This window comes from Sparus aurata, chromosome 9 (assembly GCF_900880675.1).
Source record: "Sparus aurata chromosome 9, fSpaAur1.1, whole genome shotgun sequence".
NCBI lineage: Eukaryota > Metazoa > Chordata > Actinopteri > Spariformes > Sparidae > Sparus > Sparus aurata.
This window is the reverse complement of record NC_044195.1, coordinates 2,054,340-2,072,086: the sequence shown is the minus strand read 5'-3', so window position 1 is coordinate 2,072,086 and position 17,747 is coordinate 2,054,340. Positions and strand designations below refer to the sequence as shown.

Here is a 17,747-nt window from a genome sequence, read left to right as displayed (position 1 = left end):
TGAGAATGTTATTAAAACTTTATGGATGTAGTCTGATGAGGTATATGATCGGTTGCTTTCTACTGTCCTGTTTTTCCCCTGTTTTTTCTTGCGTGCTTGTGAAGGCGAACATGACACACACACACACACACACAAAAATTAACAGAAACTGCAAAATGTGAATTGCCCCGAATGGCCCAAAATGGATTTGCTTTACATTTGATCGAGCAGATTCTTCTTCCTGCCTTTGTTATACTTATATTTACGTTCCACCTGATCTCATCTTTCCTTTGTTTAGTACCTAATGTCTGATTACTTCAATACTTAGTAAAATGTTTCATTTCATTTTCCCAGGGTCAGCAAACAGACACAGTCCTGCTGAGCTTGACTGACACAAAGTCAGTATCATCCAGCTGACTATTGTGTTAGGTAACTTGGGGAAAATCCAAGCATTTCTTCTCAAACTTCCAAGAGGTTAATGTTAAGTGTTTAGCTAATAAAATGCCAATTGACAGTTAGCATCCCTCTCATCGGTGACTGTTGAGAATTCATTGTCCATGGCAGCACACAATGCACTCTGTTTTGGCGCACAACCGGACAGCTTCACCATCATCAGGTTAGACAGAACTGGACAGTCGGGTAAGACGTGGGGCAGTAGGGTCCACCTTTACATCAATATGAGATGAGGTAACACCGTCAAAGGGCACCACAAGGTATGAACGCCTGACCTTGAGATGTTGACTGTGTCCCTGCCTCAATACTACTTCAGCTCTGCTTTTAATACTATCCAATGGAACCTGATGATCTAGACACTACACCAACTCAACTCATCTGCACTCACCACTAACACCAGAGCACTGCAAGTTTGTGTGCTGAGCTCTCTACAGACTTTAGACCAATGACTGCACCATCCCATCACTACCCACCACTTGCATCAAATAACAACACTGCTATTCTTGCTCTTCTGTCACTGATGATAATTTTGTGGTGTGAGCTGAGAAATACCTTTATCTCACTGTCAGGAAAGCAAAAGAAATAGTAATAGGTACCCCATCACTATTGCATCCCATCCTCATTAATAGGGAAGCAATTGAAAGTGTTGACAGCTTCAAATATCTTGGACTCACACTGGTCAATAAACTCAGGTTCAACTAGCATACAAAGGCAATTAAAAAAAGGAGTCTTCCACAAACTCAAAGGACTCGATGTTACCTCCCATCACTTCCTACCGTTGTACTGAAGCATTATTCAACCAATCCTGCTCTACTGCTTCACCTGCTTCTTCAACATGCTCCCTGTCACAAACCAGGTCAAACTCACACATGACCAATACAGCTGCAAAGATAATAGGTCTCCCCAAACCCAACCGCCCCAAGCCCTGCCATTGTAAGGCCATCACAACCCTAACCCACACACTCTACCTCCCACCCTGCGCAGGTACAGGTCCTGAGGTGCAGAAAGGCTCCATTTGGCAAAAGTCTGGTTCCCGCAGCCATAGTAGCCCTAAAAAGGAGGACTTGACTATGGCACGATAGTCTTGTTTTCATGTTTTTTTTTGTTGTTGTTTGTGATGTTGTGGAGTGTTGTGAAAAAGAAAAAGAAACCCAATATTGATATAGGATTATATCAATCAACCAACCAACCAACCAATCATTATTTGTTTAGAGCCAATTCACAATAAATGTTATCTCATGACACTTTATAATTTGAGCAGGTCTAGACCATACTCTAATTTATATGTTTACGGAGACCCAACATTTTCCCCACGCGCAAGCACTTGATAAGAGAGAAAGAGATCAGTCCCTTTTAAATTTGTGAGATCAGCATTATCTGTTGTTGTTGTTGTTGTTTTCCCCAGGACATGGAAAGATGTACGGAACTTATTCAACCCTCTTATCTTTTTTTTTACCCAATCGTATGTTAATAGCAGAGCGAGAAGGTCCAGGGGTTGGGACAAACCGGGAACCTGTGCGGGTTCCCTCTGGAATATCCATCTTCGTGCCACAGCCCAAACACATGCAAGTTGGGTTACTCAGTCACTCTAAATTGCCTGGGAAGTTTTTATATGTCAACCCTTTGATAAAGGAAAAGACCCAGCGCAGACTAATCCAACTGTTATTTGGCCTGCCTCACATTGATATAAATGGGATGAACGATAAGAGCTTCAGTGTGGTCGGCTGTAAACCACAGCAGGATGCAAAAAAACAACAGAATAATGGGAAACCAGTATATACAGTAACCTTTGCATCCACATCTTTACTAAGATATTCAGTGACACAGAAAAAGGTTTTCTGCCATAAAAGATGCAAAAAAAAAGCTTGCATAAGCGGAACATACACGTGCATTCATAGTCAGAGCTCAGTGTACTTTTAGCTCTAGCTTTGTCACAGGAGCAATCACATGGAGGGATTTCATTGCACCAGTCTAATAGGAGCAACATGCTGTCTGCAATCTGTCAGATTATTTTGATTGCAGATATTTTTTGTTCAGAGAAATAATTACAAAGATCTCATTTTCAATACAAAGTACAAAATATGAAGTACAAAGGTAGCATAAAATATAAATAGTCAAGTAGAGTACCAGCAACCTCTGCCTAACCCCAACCCAACCTTATGCAACAATAACCAAATAGTTTCTACCACTATTTGGCAAGAGTGACTTACAAACATGTACACATTTTTTCAGTGTGTAATAGTCCTTTTTGTTGGTGCCTCTAAGCAAGGCACAAGCCAAATAAATGTGCAACAGCTGTCTGTAACAGCAGGATCCTTCTTTATCAATGACTCTTCATCGTTGGTGATGTAGCATTTTTCTTTAAATCAAACCTTCTGTCATAGATTAAGTTTTTGTCCCGTACGGTGTACATTTTAGGACATCCTCAGGATCAGGCTTCAGCGTCAGACCTCAGATGAAAAGGTATAGGGTCTCAGGAAAAGCTCTGTCACACTCGCACCAAACAGCCACATGAAAAATAGTCATCGGACCAAAAGGCCTAAGAAAAAGAACTTGTCACACTGAACTGCCTCAGGATAAAAGTTGTCACACTGAACAGGATCAGGAAAAAAAATTGTCACACTGAACGCATTAGTAACTAAGTTGTTACACTGAACGGTATCAGGAAAAAAATTATCACATTGAACGGCATCAGGAAAAAAATTATCACATTGAACGGCATCAGGAAAAAAATTATCACATTGAACAGCATCAGGAAAAAATTGTCAGACTGATCATAGAAAAAAAAAAAATTCACACTGAATGGCATCACACTGAACGGTATCAGGACAATGGTTGTCACACTGAACGGTATCAGGACAAATGTTGTCACACTGAACGGTATCAGGACAAAGTTGTCACACTGAACGGTATCACACTGAACGGTATCAGGACAAAAGTTGTCACACTGAACGGTATCACACTGAACGGTATCAGGACAAAAGTTCTCACACTGAACGGTATCAGGACAAAAGTTGTCACACTGAACGGTATCACACTGAACGGTATCAGGACAAAAGTTGTCACACTGAACGGTATCACACTGATCAGTATAAGGACAAAAGTTCTCACACTGAACGGTATCAGGACAAAAGTTGTCACACTGAACGGTATCGGGCAAATCAGTTTCATACAGAGGTCGCATTAGTACGGTGGCTGACAAGAGCAAACGCGCAGCAATGGCCAAACGTTGCAAATACATAAACGATGCAGAACCAAAGACACACAAAACACAACAACAACAAAATGCTGCAACAACAAAATGCTGCAAACAAAAAAACGATGCCGAACAAAAACGACACAAACCCCGATATAATATATCTAGTTTAAACAAATTTTTTAGGGCCCGAGCAGGGAACCTGCAAGGACCCTATTGTAATTGAAATGATTAGGGCCCGAGCAGGGAACCTGCGAGGACCCTATTGTTTTTCAAATGATTATTAGGGCCCGAGCAGGGAACCTGCAAGGACCCTATTGTATTTCAAATGATTCTTTATTTTTGTATTATTTTTTTTTTTTCCTTTGTCCAAAATGATCGCATTTTTCACTGCCTGAACATACCCCAAAACTCACCAAACTTGGAATATAGTTATTAGGGCCCGAGCAGGGAACCTGCGAGGTCCCTATTGTAATCGTAATGATTATTAGGGCCCGAGCAGGGAACCTGCGAGGCCCCTATTGTAATCGTAATGATTATTAGGGCCCGAGCAGGGAACCTGCAAGGACCCTATTGTAATTGAAATGATTTTCATTATTAGGGCCCGAGAAGGGAACCTGCAAGGACCCTATTGTTTTTCAAATGATTTTTATTAGGGCCTGAGCAGGGAACCTGCAAGGACCCTATTGTTTTTCAAATGATTATTAGGGCCCGAGCAGGGAACCTGCAAGGACCCTATTGTATTTCAAATGATTCTTTATTTTTTTATTATTTATTTTTTTTCCTTTGTCCAAAATGATCGCATTTTTCACTGCCTGAACATACCCCAAAACTCACCAAACTTGGAATATAGTAACACCTGGCAAAATTTTTTATAATCTATTGTCGTCCTGAATTTCCACCACTAGGTGGCGCTGTTATTAAGGAAAGCGCGTTTTGGTAATAACTCCCATATACTATGTCGCACATTCAAAAACCTTATATCCACGCGTTCAGTGAATTGTGCTGAATCTCGTGGGATAGGCCACGCCCATTTCCGCCTACCGTTTTTTTTCGCTACATCGCAAAATGTCGAAAACCTACTTCTTCGAACTCCTCCCATGCGATTTCACCGAATTTTGATAGGCCACTCAATACTCAAGTTATTAAATAACAACTTCCTGCAGATTTGGTTACAAACAGGAAGTGTTGCATATCTCCACATTGGTGTGGTCTAATGACATGAAAATCAGGATACTACTTCCCCATGAGCCCCTGAGGCCCTGTGTAAAATTTTAGGCGATGGCCACAAGGTGGCGCTCTTTAAATTGATGTTTGATGTTGTATTTTTTATCTCCACACCGGTTCGTCGGATTAAGACGAAACTTGGTACATTTATTGTCAGGGCCCTCCTGAGCACTTCTGACGAAGGGTTTACCGATCCGCCACTAGGTGGCGTGCTGGTGCCAGTTTAATTGTATATTTGGCCCTGTGCCCACACCATAACACTTATGGAAATGAAATTCATAGAGGTGCTATAGAATGGCCCCTGTGACACACACACTAAAAATGACCAGCAGGTGGCGCTATTTTCAACGCAAAAGCGTTTTTGGCTCATAACTCCCACTTAATATGTTGCATATTATTAAACCTCATCCCTATGTGTTCCGTGCATTCAGCTGAATTGTTTGGTGTAGGCCACGCCCACTTTCGCGCTAACTTTCCGTTTGCAAAATCGCGACAAATGAAAAACCTACTTTTTCGAACTCCTCCTAGGCAATTTGAGTGATTTGCACCAAACTTTGCGTGAAGCATCTGTGGACCCTCGTGACAAAAAGTTATCAAAAGAATTTTGATAGTCCATAAAACGCCTGAAATATAAAATGACAAATTCCTGCATATTGTGTTGAAAACAGTCAATCGTGCATATCTTTACGAAATACTGTCCGATTATCACATAACTGTTCATCATTGTGTGGTATCACCTAATGATGGTCTGTGTAAAATTTGGTGCAAATCAGCCAATAGATGGCGCTCTGGTGGCAGTGTAATTATTGTGAATGGAAAGTAAATGGGGAAATCTTCAAATCCTCTTCAAAACTCATCGACTTGCAACCTCTTCATGTCCCTCATGCTTTGAGCTAGACACACCATTCTAACTTTTAAAGAGTCAGAAGACCTCAAACTATTGGGCATGTATTCAGTTTTTGAAAATCTTGTACGGTTTTCAAATCATCACAGTTTTAGTTTTAAGGATTTTAAGGCCGTCTTATGATCTTATAATGGGTGTGTATTGCGCAGTGTTGGGCACGTTACTTTTAAAAAGTAAGCTGAGTGTGTGAGGCTTCTGTGTGCATGTGTGGCTTGTTTGTACACCGAACATTGCCACTGATTGGCTTAAGAACTCTCACTCAACGTTAGAGAGCCAATCATCATCACTTATGCGGTTGTCTCGCTCCTCCCTCCTCCCTCACCAGAGGAAAAAAAATACAGCTCTGCAGCTCCGGTGGCTGAGAGCCGAGATGGATGACAACAGCTTCAGTGATCACCTTCAGTTTGTCACGCGACACATTTAATAGTCGGTAACGGTAACAGCGTTGTAACGACGGAAATAGTAATATTGGTTAGATTTCCTGTTACTGAAAAAAAGTAACGCTGTTAGTAACGCTGTTTATCCTAACGCCGTTATTTCCAACACTGGTATTGCGTGAACTAGAATGCGTGACATCATAGCTACAGTAGAGAGCAGCTGGAAGAACTGTAGAAAAAGTTCTCTTCAGCTTGATTTGTATCCCACATCTTTTACTTCACATAGACAATATATACATAGACATGTAGGAAATCTTGTTGGCTTTCAGCTGATGATCTTATTTTAGATGTAGGACTTACACTTTTGGCTGTTAAAGCCCCAGAGGGACAAGCACAACAGCAACTCCCCCATGAGCTGCAATTTCTTCCTCTTCTTCAGATTTCATCATGCAGCAGGTGACATCTTGCATCCCATCAGTTAATCAGTTCTTCTCAGACCTGGCTGACTTTTATGATTTTTTTTCAAGATCTCCCAAGAGAACCAGTGTGCGTGACACAGTGGTGGCACACAGAATCCCAAGAGCAAACAGAGTAAAGGCGGGTACACACAGGATTTTTCAAACATTCACAGATTGGGAGACCACACACTTGATGATAACAAAAGACAGATCACACAAGATCTCTCTCTGCTGATCTTATAATGTGTGGTGTTCTCCGTAGTGCACACCACACACTAACCGATTCTTCAGCAGAGTATCAGGTTCTTCACGCTCAGTATTACAAATCTCGCGTTGTCAAACGTGACCTCAGTGTAAACAAACATGGCGGACGAACCAGAAGAGGCAGTGGTGGTTGTTTCAGGCCTATTAGTGGCTGAAAAAGTCATGGAGACGGCGAGAGTGTGGGCTGTATGCGTTACAGCGCGAGTTGGAGGTGAGTAAAAATTGTCACAAGTATTACAGATAGCTTTGAGAGCAGCGCTGTGCGCTCTGGCCCCGCGGTACTGCGGGTAACCATGGCAACAGGTAAATAAAAGGCTGACGGAGAAACACAGCTGACTCAGTTCGCGTCTTGATTGGCTGTTTGTCCGGTCCACGTGACATCACACGCTGTGTGTGCTCGGCTCCGCTCGGAACACCCCACACATTATAGGATTTCTAGTCGCAAATATTAAGCATGTTTATTATTTACGATCTCTCCTTCCGATGCCTTCCGAGCGGATCTGACCGGACAAAATCACTCTTAACACACCCCATGCCACAATAAAATCAGACTCGACGTCCTTTGCAAACATCAGATAATCGTTCCTTTGCTGGCTTTGATCATAAGCGGGAAATCGGGACGAAAATCACCCCGATTATCCTGTAGTGTGTACCCTAAGATGGAACTTCCATATCTGTGCAGTGAACACTGTTTTATTTATTTATTTATTTATGTTGTTTATTTCGGGCATGTCAATTCATAAACATCACATTTCATCATTGTTCAAATAATACAATACACATGGCCGAAAGGGAAAAGCGGGAGAAGCCAAAGCTTATCCAATCCCGCCCCCATTACCCACAGGATAAAGTCTTCATCCTGATCTTTTCTTGTCATTTGCATTTTACATTTTCTTTTCTTTTTTTTTTTTTTTCAACTTCTTTTGTTATGACCTTTGACAAAACATATTACAGCAGTAGCATACAGAGCTGAATTCAAGCTCTAGACAGTACATACAGATTACATGTGTGTCTACTGTTGTGTGCCGATTTACAGGGCTAGTTGAGTTCTTCACAGCTCAGAAGAACTTGTGATAACTCACAGTAGTGTCACAGTGTTCGTACCCAAGTTATCTCACATTGTTGATACACATTATAACAACATCCTGCTATGTACAACTGGCATTGGCCTTGGACCATACAATTTTCTCAGGTTCAACTTATTGTTTGGGTACAGAATGGTATTTGTTATGCTCACATGCCGTCTCAACACAGTGTCTGCACAGTGTCTGTTGATTCGTGCCTCTGACCTTTATCAACCCTCCTGTATTGATCTGTACCGATCAACGATTGAATGTACATACTTTTTACAAGATTATATCCATCCAGGAAAAAATCTGTGCCTTTGTCTTCATTAATCCATGTTTCCGACACTGCAATGATGGTGAAAGGGGTTTTGAAGTGATTTAGGTATTCCTTGATGTGGCCGAAGTTGGTATGTAGACTCCTGCTGTTAAAGTGAATTAGAGACAGTTTCCCGTCCATCTCAGCGCTGTCTCTGTGTTGAACTTCAGTATAATACTTGCAATTCCCAGTCATGTTGAAACAGAAGTGATTATCCGGGTCAATTCCTCCGTTCGGGTCAGAAAAGGTATGATTCACATGTTGATTTGTAACGAACTCCACACTTCCTAGCTCAGCAATCCTTTCAGATATTCCCATCATACTTTCAGTCCGTGTAAGAACCGTTGAACTTTGCTGTGCTGTAGTTATGGAGTGTTCGTGAGCCATACCTTAGTTATTGTATTTCTCCAACTCATCCATGCTCCTGATCTGGATTATTTTGACTTCTTCAGCTGATGCTCCATTTGTTTTTATGTAGATTCTGCAGTTAGCCGTCCAGGTGTGTTGTATCTTACCATCCTTTTTCAGTTGGCGAGCTGTTCTGGCGATGTCTGCATTCTTTCTGGTGAGATTCTCATTGATGTAGACATTCGAGCCTTTGAGCTTCTTGCCCTGCTTCAGCAGTGCAGTCTTGTATTTTCTGTTGATGAATTTCAGGATGACAGCTCGAGTTGCTGACTCTTTCCTTCGAGGTAAGAGGTAACATACTTCCACGTTGCCGAAATTCACCTCGATGCCTTTACCATTCAGGAACTCAGACACCTGCTTCTCCACAGATTTAATCTCAGATTCACCAGGCTCATGGGCTGAATTCCCAGCTGCAACCGCCGCTGCGTAGGTCACAGTCCGATGTTGTTTCTGCAATCCCATCAGGCTTTCATTCAATTGATCCCACTTAGGGTCTGACTTAGGAGGCATTGTCTCACTTTTCCATGCAGTCAGGCTCTTCTTTGGCTTCTTCTTGTTCAACACGGAGCAACACGGAGCATGTCCGTCCTCTTCAGCTCCTCACACATTAGATCCTTACATTTTAGCACAAAGGTGACATCATCCAGTGTTTTGAAACCATTAGGGGAGTTTGAGCCTACCACTGTGCGAGAAGCTGGAAGGTTTGTGAAGCTACTGGAGGATGAGTCTTTCAGGTTCTTCCTGAAACTATTTCATTGCATCATGCCTCGTGTGCACATTCTCTTCAGCCAGCTCAAGAGGCGGACCATCAACTCAGTCTTTGTCCGGGGAGTCATGCAGCAGTTCACAAAGTTTTTCTGACTTCAGCGTACATTAATTCACACAGGCAATAGCAGGCCACCAAATTATAAAGCAACGACTTCCTCAGCGGAAGGGCCCGTTCAACGCTGCTTGCAGCTTTAATTCTTATTATTATTATTATTCTTTTTTTTTTCCTTTTTCCAAAATGATCGCATTTTTCACTGCCTGAACATACCCCAAAACTCACTAAACTTGGAATATAAAGGCAGGAACACACCGGCCCAACCGTTGGACGTCTGAAGCGTTTGGAGAGACTTGGACGAGGTCGGGAACAAATATGTTTGGTGTGTTCAGCTCTGTCTGAAGCTTTCAGAGCCGCGCGGATGTTGTCGGATCCGACTGAGCATGCGAAGTCTGAGGAGGAGGGCCGTCGGATGTCTGAGCCATTGGATCCTCTGATTGGTTGTGTGCCAGCTGAATGGCCGTTCTGATTGGCGGTGTGCTAGTGAATCAGCGTGGTGTGTGGGAGGGACGGAATACTGTGTGCGCTTTGTTTTTCTATTGACTCCGTTCCGTCATTTCTTGTTTTCATGTTATGGAGTACTGGTACCAGACTACTTGTTATGTCCGTTCAGGACGAATTAATTTGTGTTGCCATTACCAGTTTGGTAATGCCTTGCTGCATGTTTAGTATGCAGCTGTTTTGATCGAAAGTGAAGAGAGTTGCGTGCATAAGCCTCTTGTTTACAACTCACAACACAAGCGCCACCCGCTTATTGCATCTCGCGCAAGCGCAGAACGTACATGCAACTGTGGAGTAGGCAGTACGTCGAAGCGGTATGTTCAATGCAACTTTTCTGCCGAACATGTCAGACAAGAGGCAACGGAGTGGTCGGAGAGTGGTCGGATAAGGCAGTTGGACGTCTGGGCAGTGTGTGGGGGCCTTAAGTCACACCTGGCGAAAAATGTTATAGTCTATTGTCGTCCTGAATTTCCACCACCATGTGGCGCTGTTATTAAAAAGTGCGTTTTGGCTAATAACTCCCATATACTTTGTCGCACATTCAAACACCTTATATCCACGCGTTCAGTGAATTGTGCTGAATCTCATGGTGTAGGCCACGCCCATTTCCGCCTCCGTTTTTTTTCGCTACGTCGCAAAATGTCGAAAACCTACTTTTTTGAACTTCTCCCAGGCGATTTCACCGATTTGCACGAAACTTGGAACACAGCATCTGTGGACCCTCCTGACAAAAAGTTATTAAGGGATTCTAATTAAAACAAATAATTTCAAAGTTATTAAATAACAACTTCCTGCAGATTTGGTTCAAAACAGGAAGTGTTGGATATTTCCACAGTAATCAGGTCAAATGACATGAAACTCAGGGGACTACTTCCCCATGAGCCCCTAAGGCCCTGTGCCAAATTTTAGGTGATGACCAAAAGGTGGCGCTCTTTAAATTGAACTATTTTATATCTCCACATCTGTTCATCGGATTCACACGAAACTTTGTTTAGTTAATGTCAGTGCCCTCCTGAGGCGAGCTTATGAAGGGTTTACCAATTCAACATTAGATGGCGCTGTGGTGCCACTTTAATTTAATATTTGGCCCTGTGCCCACACCATAACACTTATGGAAATGAAATTCATAGGGGTGGTCTAGAATGGCCCCTGTGACCCACACACCAAAAATGACCAGCAGGTGGCGCTATTTTCCACTATTTTCCACGTGAAAGCGTTTTTGGCCCATAACTCCCACATAATGTGTCGCACATTGTTAAACCTCATATCTACATGTTCCCTCAATTCAGCTGGATTGTGTTGTATAGGCCACGCCCACCTTTGCGATAACTTTCCATTCGCAAAATCACAACAAATGAAAAACCTACTTTTCGAACTCCTCCCAGGCGATTTCGCCGATTTGCACGAAACTTGGCACACAGCATCTGTGGACCATCCTGACAAAAAGTTATTAAAAGAATTTTGATAGGCCATACAATACTCAAGTTATTAAATAACAACTTCCTGCAGATTTGTTTACAAACAGGAAGTGTTGCATACCTCCACATTGGTGTGGTCTAATGATATGAAACTCAGGATACTACTTCCCCATGAGCCCCTGAGTCCCTGTGTAAAATTTAAGGTGATGACCACAAGGTGGCGCTCTTTAAATTGATGTAATTTATATCTCCACAACGGTTCATCGGATTAAGATGAAACTTTGTACATCTATTGTCAGTGCCTTCCTGAGAACATCTGATGAAGGGTTTACCGATCCGCCAATATGTGGCGCTCTGGTGCCAGTTTAATGTTTTGTTTGGCCCTGTGCCCACACCATAACACTTATGGAAATGAAATTCATAGAGGTGCCTTAGAATGGCCCATGTGAGCCACACACCAAAAATGACCAGCAGGGGGCGCTATTTTCAATGCAAAAGCCTTTTTCGCTCATAACTCCCACTTAATATGGTGCACATTATTAAACCTCATACCTTCGTGTTCCCTCAATGCAATCCCCCCTATTCACAAAATCGCAAACAATGAAAACCATACTTTTTCAAACTCCTCCTAGATGATTTGACTAATTTGCACCAAACTTTGCGTGTAGCATCTGTAGACCCTCCTGACAGAAAGTTATCAAAAGAATTTTGATAGTCCATAAACTGCCCGAAATATAAAATGACAAATTCCTGCATATTGTGTTGAAAACAGACAATCTTGCAGATCTTCACAAAATACTGTCTGATTATCACATAAATGTTTATCATTGTGTGGTATGGCCTGATGAGGCTTTGTGTAAAATTTGGTGCAAATCGGCCAATAGATGGCGCTCTGGTCGCAGTATAATTAGTTTCAATGGGATTAAATGGGGACATCTTCAAGTCCTCTTCAAAACTCATCGAACTTCAACCTCTCCTTGTCCCTCATACTTTGAGCTAGACACACCATTCTAACTTTTAAAGAGTCAGAAGACCTCAAACTATTGGGCATGTATTCAGTTTTTAAAAATCTTGTACGGTTTTCAAATCATCACAGTTTTAGTTTTAAAGATTTTTAGGCCGTCTTCTGATTTTATAATGGGTGTGTATTGCGCAGTGTTGGGCATGTTACTTTTAAAAAGTAATTAGTTATAGTTACTAGTTACTTCTCCCAAAAAGTAACTGAGTTAGTAACAGAATTAGTCCACTATAAAAGTAATTGGTTACCAGGAAATGAACTACTGTGTTACATTTATTTCTTCCCCCTTTTGAGCTCAGCAGTTATTTTAGCTACTTGGCATCTACATATGTATTTAGAAAATGTATTTCGTTGACCTGCACCTGCTCTCCCCGATATTTTGCCAATGACTGCTCTGAAGGAGTGTGAGTCAACTGTTGATAACGGGAGCAAGGTCTCAACAACATACCTGTCTATCATTGCATTCAGTTCAGTCTGTGTCACAAGTTTTTGTGAAGCTGTTAGCGGAGCACATGTTAGCCACACCTGGCCTGCTATCATCATCAACAGCGTCAGCAATAGAGTTTTGTCCAGTGTTAGTTTTGTAGAATCGTGTGCCGTTGAGAGATGCTTCATTAGATCAGAGTTGCTTTCAACGGACGTGGACAAAGGAGATTAAAGTAGTGTCTGTACTTCCACTTTGAAAGCGTTAACTTTCCCTCCGGGATCGCCCTCTGCTAGTTTGAGTGTGTGAGGCTGCTGTGTGCGTGTGTGGCTTGTGTGTACACCGAACATTGCCACTGATTGGCTTAAGAACTCTCACTCAACGTTAGAGAGCCAATCAGCATCACTTTACAGCTCTGCAGCTTCGGTGGCTGAGAGCCTAGTCGGATGACAACTGCTTCAATGATCAGCTTCAGTTTGTCACGCGCCACATTTAATAGTCTGTAACGGCGTTGTAACTATGGAAATAGTAATTCACTAGATTACCCGTTATTGAAAGAAAGTAACGCCGTTAGTAACGCCATTTATTCTAACGCCGTTATTCCCAACACTGGTATTGCGTGATCTAGAATGCATGACATCATAGCTACAGTGGAGAGCAGCTGGAAGAACTGGAGAAAAAATTCTCTTCAGCTTAATTTGGATCCCACATCTTTCACTTCACATAGACAATATATACATAGACATGTAGGAAATCTTGTTGGCTTTCAGCTGATGGTCTTATTTCAGATGTAGGACTTACACTTTTGGCTGTGGAAGCCCCAGAGAGACAAGCACAACAGCAACTCCCCCAGGAGCTGCAATTTCCTTCTATTCAGCTTTTATCATGCAGCAGGTGACATCTCACATCCCATCGGTTAATCAGTTCTTCTCTGACCTGGCTGGATTCTTTGGATTTTTTTCAAGAGAACCAGTGTGTGTGAGAGAGTGGTGGCACACAGACACCCAAGAGCAAACAGAGTAAGATGGAGCTTCCATATCTGTGCAGTGAACAGTGTTTTAGCACAAAGGTTACATCATCCAGTGTTTTGAAACCATCAGGGGAGCTTGAGCCTACCACTGTGCGAGAAGCTGGAAGGTTTGTGAGGCTACTGGAGGATGACTCTTTCAGCTTCTTCCTGAAACTATTTCATTGCATCATGTCATGTGTGCACATTCTCTTCAGACAGCTCAAGAGGCGGACCTTCGACTCAGTCTTTGTCCAGGGAATCATGCAGTAGTTCACACAATTTTTCTGACTTCAGCTTACATTATTTCGCACCAGCAATAGCAGGCCACCGAAGCATAAAGCAACGACTTCCTCAGCGGAAGGTGTTGTTTGAGCATGCCCCTACGGCAGCATGCAATGACGGCGGCACGCCCCGACGCGCGTGGACTGCGAGGGCCTGTTCAACGCTGCTTGCAGCTTTAATTATTATTAGGGTTCCTGCTGGCCGCAGTGGAGCGGTCAATTCAAATCATTCGCCGTAAAGCATCATGTCCTCATAACTTCTTCATACAATTTCCTATCTTGGCCAAATCTCTCAGGAATGCAGAGGGAGTTGCCCTAAACAGATCTGTGTTGTCATGGGTCGTGACCTGCGGGCTCTGTAGCGCCCCCTAATGTTCAGCCCCGCCTCCCACAAGTGCGTAGAAGAAAGAAATTCAATACACAGATTCCTCATGACCAGACGCACAAAAAACCCTCTTGGACCGATACCGTGACTCCAACAGGAAGTCAGCCATTTTGATGTGTGGCGGCATTTTTGTCCAAATCATGCCTACTTTGAAAATTATCTTGTCCTACAGCTTAAACACCACAGTCTGCACATTCACTCAATTATCATCTTCATGCCTTGAAGAACAAAAGTTATGGAAATCATTCAGTTGCGACATACTTTAGTGGGCTGGGGGGGTGGAAACCATTTTTTCCCCTCGCGGTCAAACATCAAGGCTTTATAACTTTAACAAACAATTTCCTATCCACACCAAACTGCTCATAAGTGTAGAGGCTGTCTCCCCGAACAAATCTCAGCATCAATACTAAGTCGGCCATTTTGCTTTTGGCCGCCATTTTGAAATATTGCCAATCTTCGTACTTAAATCTCTTCCTACAGATGTAACACCTCTGACTTCAAAGTCACTCAGTATGATCCTCTGACCTTGAAGATGAAAAGTTATGGAAATCTTTATCCTACGTCATACCTGCTGGCCGTGGCAGTGCCCGCCATAAAAATCCTTCGTCATGAAGCATCGAGTCCTAATAACTTCTTCATACAATTTCCTATCTCGGCCAAATCTCTCAGGAATCTAGAGGGAGTCACCATGAATAGATCTGTGCATCAATACTGTGTCATATAGCGCCACCCACTGGACACAGGAAGTCAGACAAACATCATCCAATTGACATGAGATTAACTGCTTGTTTTCTCCCCATCATGACATGCTTGTAACAGGTGAGCGCGCAGTCCGACAACACCGCAGCCCAACACGCGTAAACTGCGAGGGTCCGTTCATCACTGCTTTCAGTTTTAATTAGGGCCCGAGCAGGTCGTCAACCTGTGAGGTCCCTATTGAAATTGGAAAAATTCTTCTTCTTATTATTATTCTTCTGCGCTTTGACTGCAGTTTTGGACGCCTGAACATATCCAAAAACTCACCAAATTTTGAATATACGTCACATCTGGTAAAAATTTGATAATTTAATGTCATTGGGCGAGGTCTTCACCTGCGGGCTCTGGAGCGCCCCCTAATGTTCAGCCTAGCCTCCCACAAGTGCGTAGAAGAACGAACTTCAATACACAGATTCCTCATGACCAGACGCACAAACAACCCATCTGGACCCCTAGTGTCAGTCCAACAGGATGGCAGCCATTTTGATGTGTGGCGGCGTTTTTGTCCAATTCATGCCTACTTTGAAAATATCTTGTCCTAGAGCTTAAACACCACAGTCTTCAAATTAACTCAGTAATTTTCTTCATGCCTTGAAGAACAAAAGTTATGGAAATCATTCAGCTGCGCCAAACTTTAGTGGGCGGGGCGGTGGAAACCATTTTTTCCTCACGCCGTCAAGCATCGAGACTTTATAACTTCAATATACAATTTCCTATCCACACCAAACTGCTTGTAACTCTAGAGGCTGTCTCCCCGAACAAATCTCAGCATCAGTACTTAGTCTGCCATTTTGCTTTTGGCCGCCATTTTGAAATATTGCCAATCTTCGTACTTAAATTATCTCCTCCTACAGATGTAACGCCACCGACTTCAAAGTCACTCAGTAGCATCCTCTGACCTTGAAGATGAAAAGTTATGGAAATCTTTATCCTACGTCATACCTGCTGGCAGTTGCGGAGCCCGCCATAACAATCCTTCGTCATGAAGCATCAAGTCCTGATAACTCCTTCATACTATTTCATAGCTCGGCCAAATCTAGAGGGAATCTAGAGGGAGTCGCCCTGAATAGATCTGTGCATCAATGCTGTGTCATATCCATAGCGCCACCCACTGGAAACATGAAGTAAGTGTTATCTCAGTCAAATTGGGCGTCCTACATGCATGTACATGAATGAAATTTGGCACGCATGTGTGTTATGATGTGTGTTATGACAAGAAACACAAATGACTCATTTACACCCACACTCTCAGTCCAACAGGAAGTGGTTAATTTTGCTTAGAAGCACATGAATTGATGGTGTAGGTGATGCAAGTCGCCACTAGATGGCACTGTTGTCTTTCAAGGCACATGTATCCTATCTGAATTACCTCTGAATAATTCCATTCAATTCCAGTAAGTCAGCCGCATATTCATCAGATTTTATTGAAACTTCAAAAGGTGGCAGCACGCACTTCTTGGAATAATAACTGGCAAACAAAGCAGAACTTAGATCAAAAGCTTGACACTGATAGACAGCCATAAATACATTTTTGAAAGAAGGCAAGTGAAGCATTATTCTACACTCATTTATGTGCAGTGATGACAAACATAGGCTGTGTCCGAATTCAGGGGTAGCATCCTTCAAGGACCCATCCCTCTCCACCAGCAAAGGCAGGGTCCTTCAGCGAGACCTGCAGGCCTCGTCAGCCTGTTGTGAAATTTGACGGTCTACCCTTCGCAGCATTTCCTGGTTGCGTCACCAGATGTTTCTGCCCCTACCCGCACCTCACTATTTCTGGTGAGGTAAGGTCCGCGAAAGTGACAAGAAGAGTAAAGTTTGACTGTCAGATCTGTTTGAGCTTCTGGAATTCCTGATTTCCTTTTTAATCCTTCTGCTTGTGGAGGAAAAGGAGAAGCGGCTCTGGTTTATCTCCATCTGAGAGGACCGTGGAGAGGTAAACCTGTTATTGAACCCACAGTAATGTTATCAATATTATCATTATTAGCTTGCTAACAGTTTGGGGTCATTAACATACCGATACATTACGTTAATGCTGACATATAAACTGCTGATCACCACATATGATTTTATTATGATTTTAAAGGCATTGTATTTTAAATGTTTGGTATATAGTTTAGTTTGCTGTAATTTATCATGATTATTGTTATCATAATTAGAGTATGAAATTATAATTCCTGCCTCTTTCTTAAAACATTCTTAATGACATGGCAGCCGTCGATCGAGTCAGAACTGCAGACCCGGTTGACGGACGATGTGGTGGACAGAGGAGACTGGACCCCCAAACACCCTGAGTATCGACCCAGATGATGTCCCACTGACACCATCCAGCCCAGCTGCACTGCAGGGACTCCTGCTCAGCCTGTTACTGTCCATCATCTATAACTGTTTTAATATTGTTTTTAATCATAATTGTTTTTGTTAATGGTGAATAACAATCTGTATGTAACATGCATGTACATGAATGAAATGTGGCACGCAGG

The 17,747-nt window shown here is 42.6% G+C and overlaps 1 protein-coding gene across 15 annotated transcripts in view; it reads right to left on the bottom strand.

The window, feature by feature from the left end:
* lrch1 (leucine-rich repeats and calponin homology (CH) domain containing 1) overlaps positions 1-17,747 on the bottom strand; it is a 351,529-nt gene that overhangs the window by 38,921 nt on the left and 294,861 nt on the right. The gene's annotated exons all lie outside the window — the stretch shown is intronic.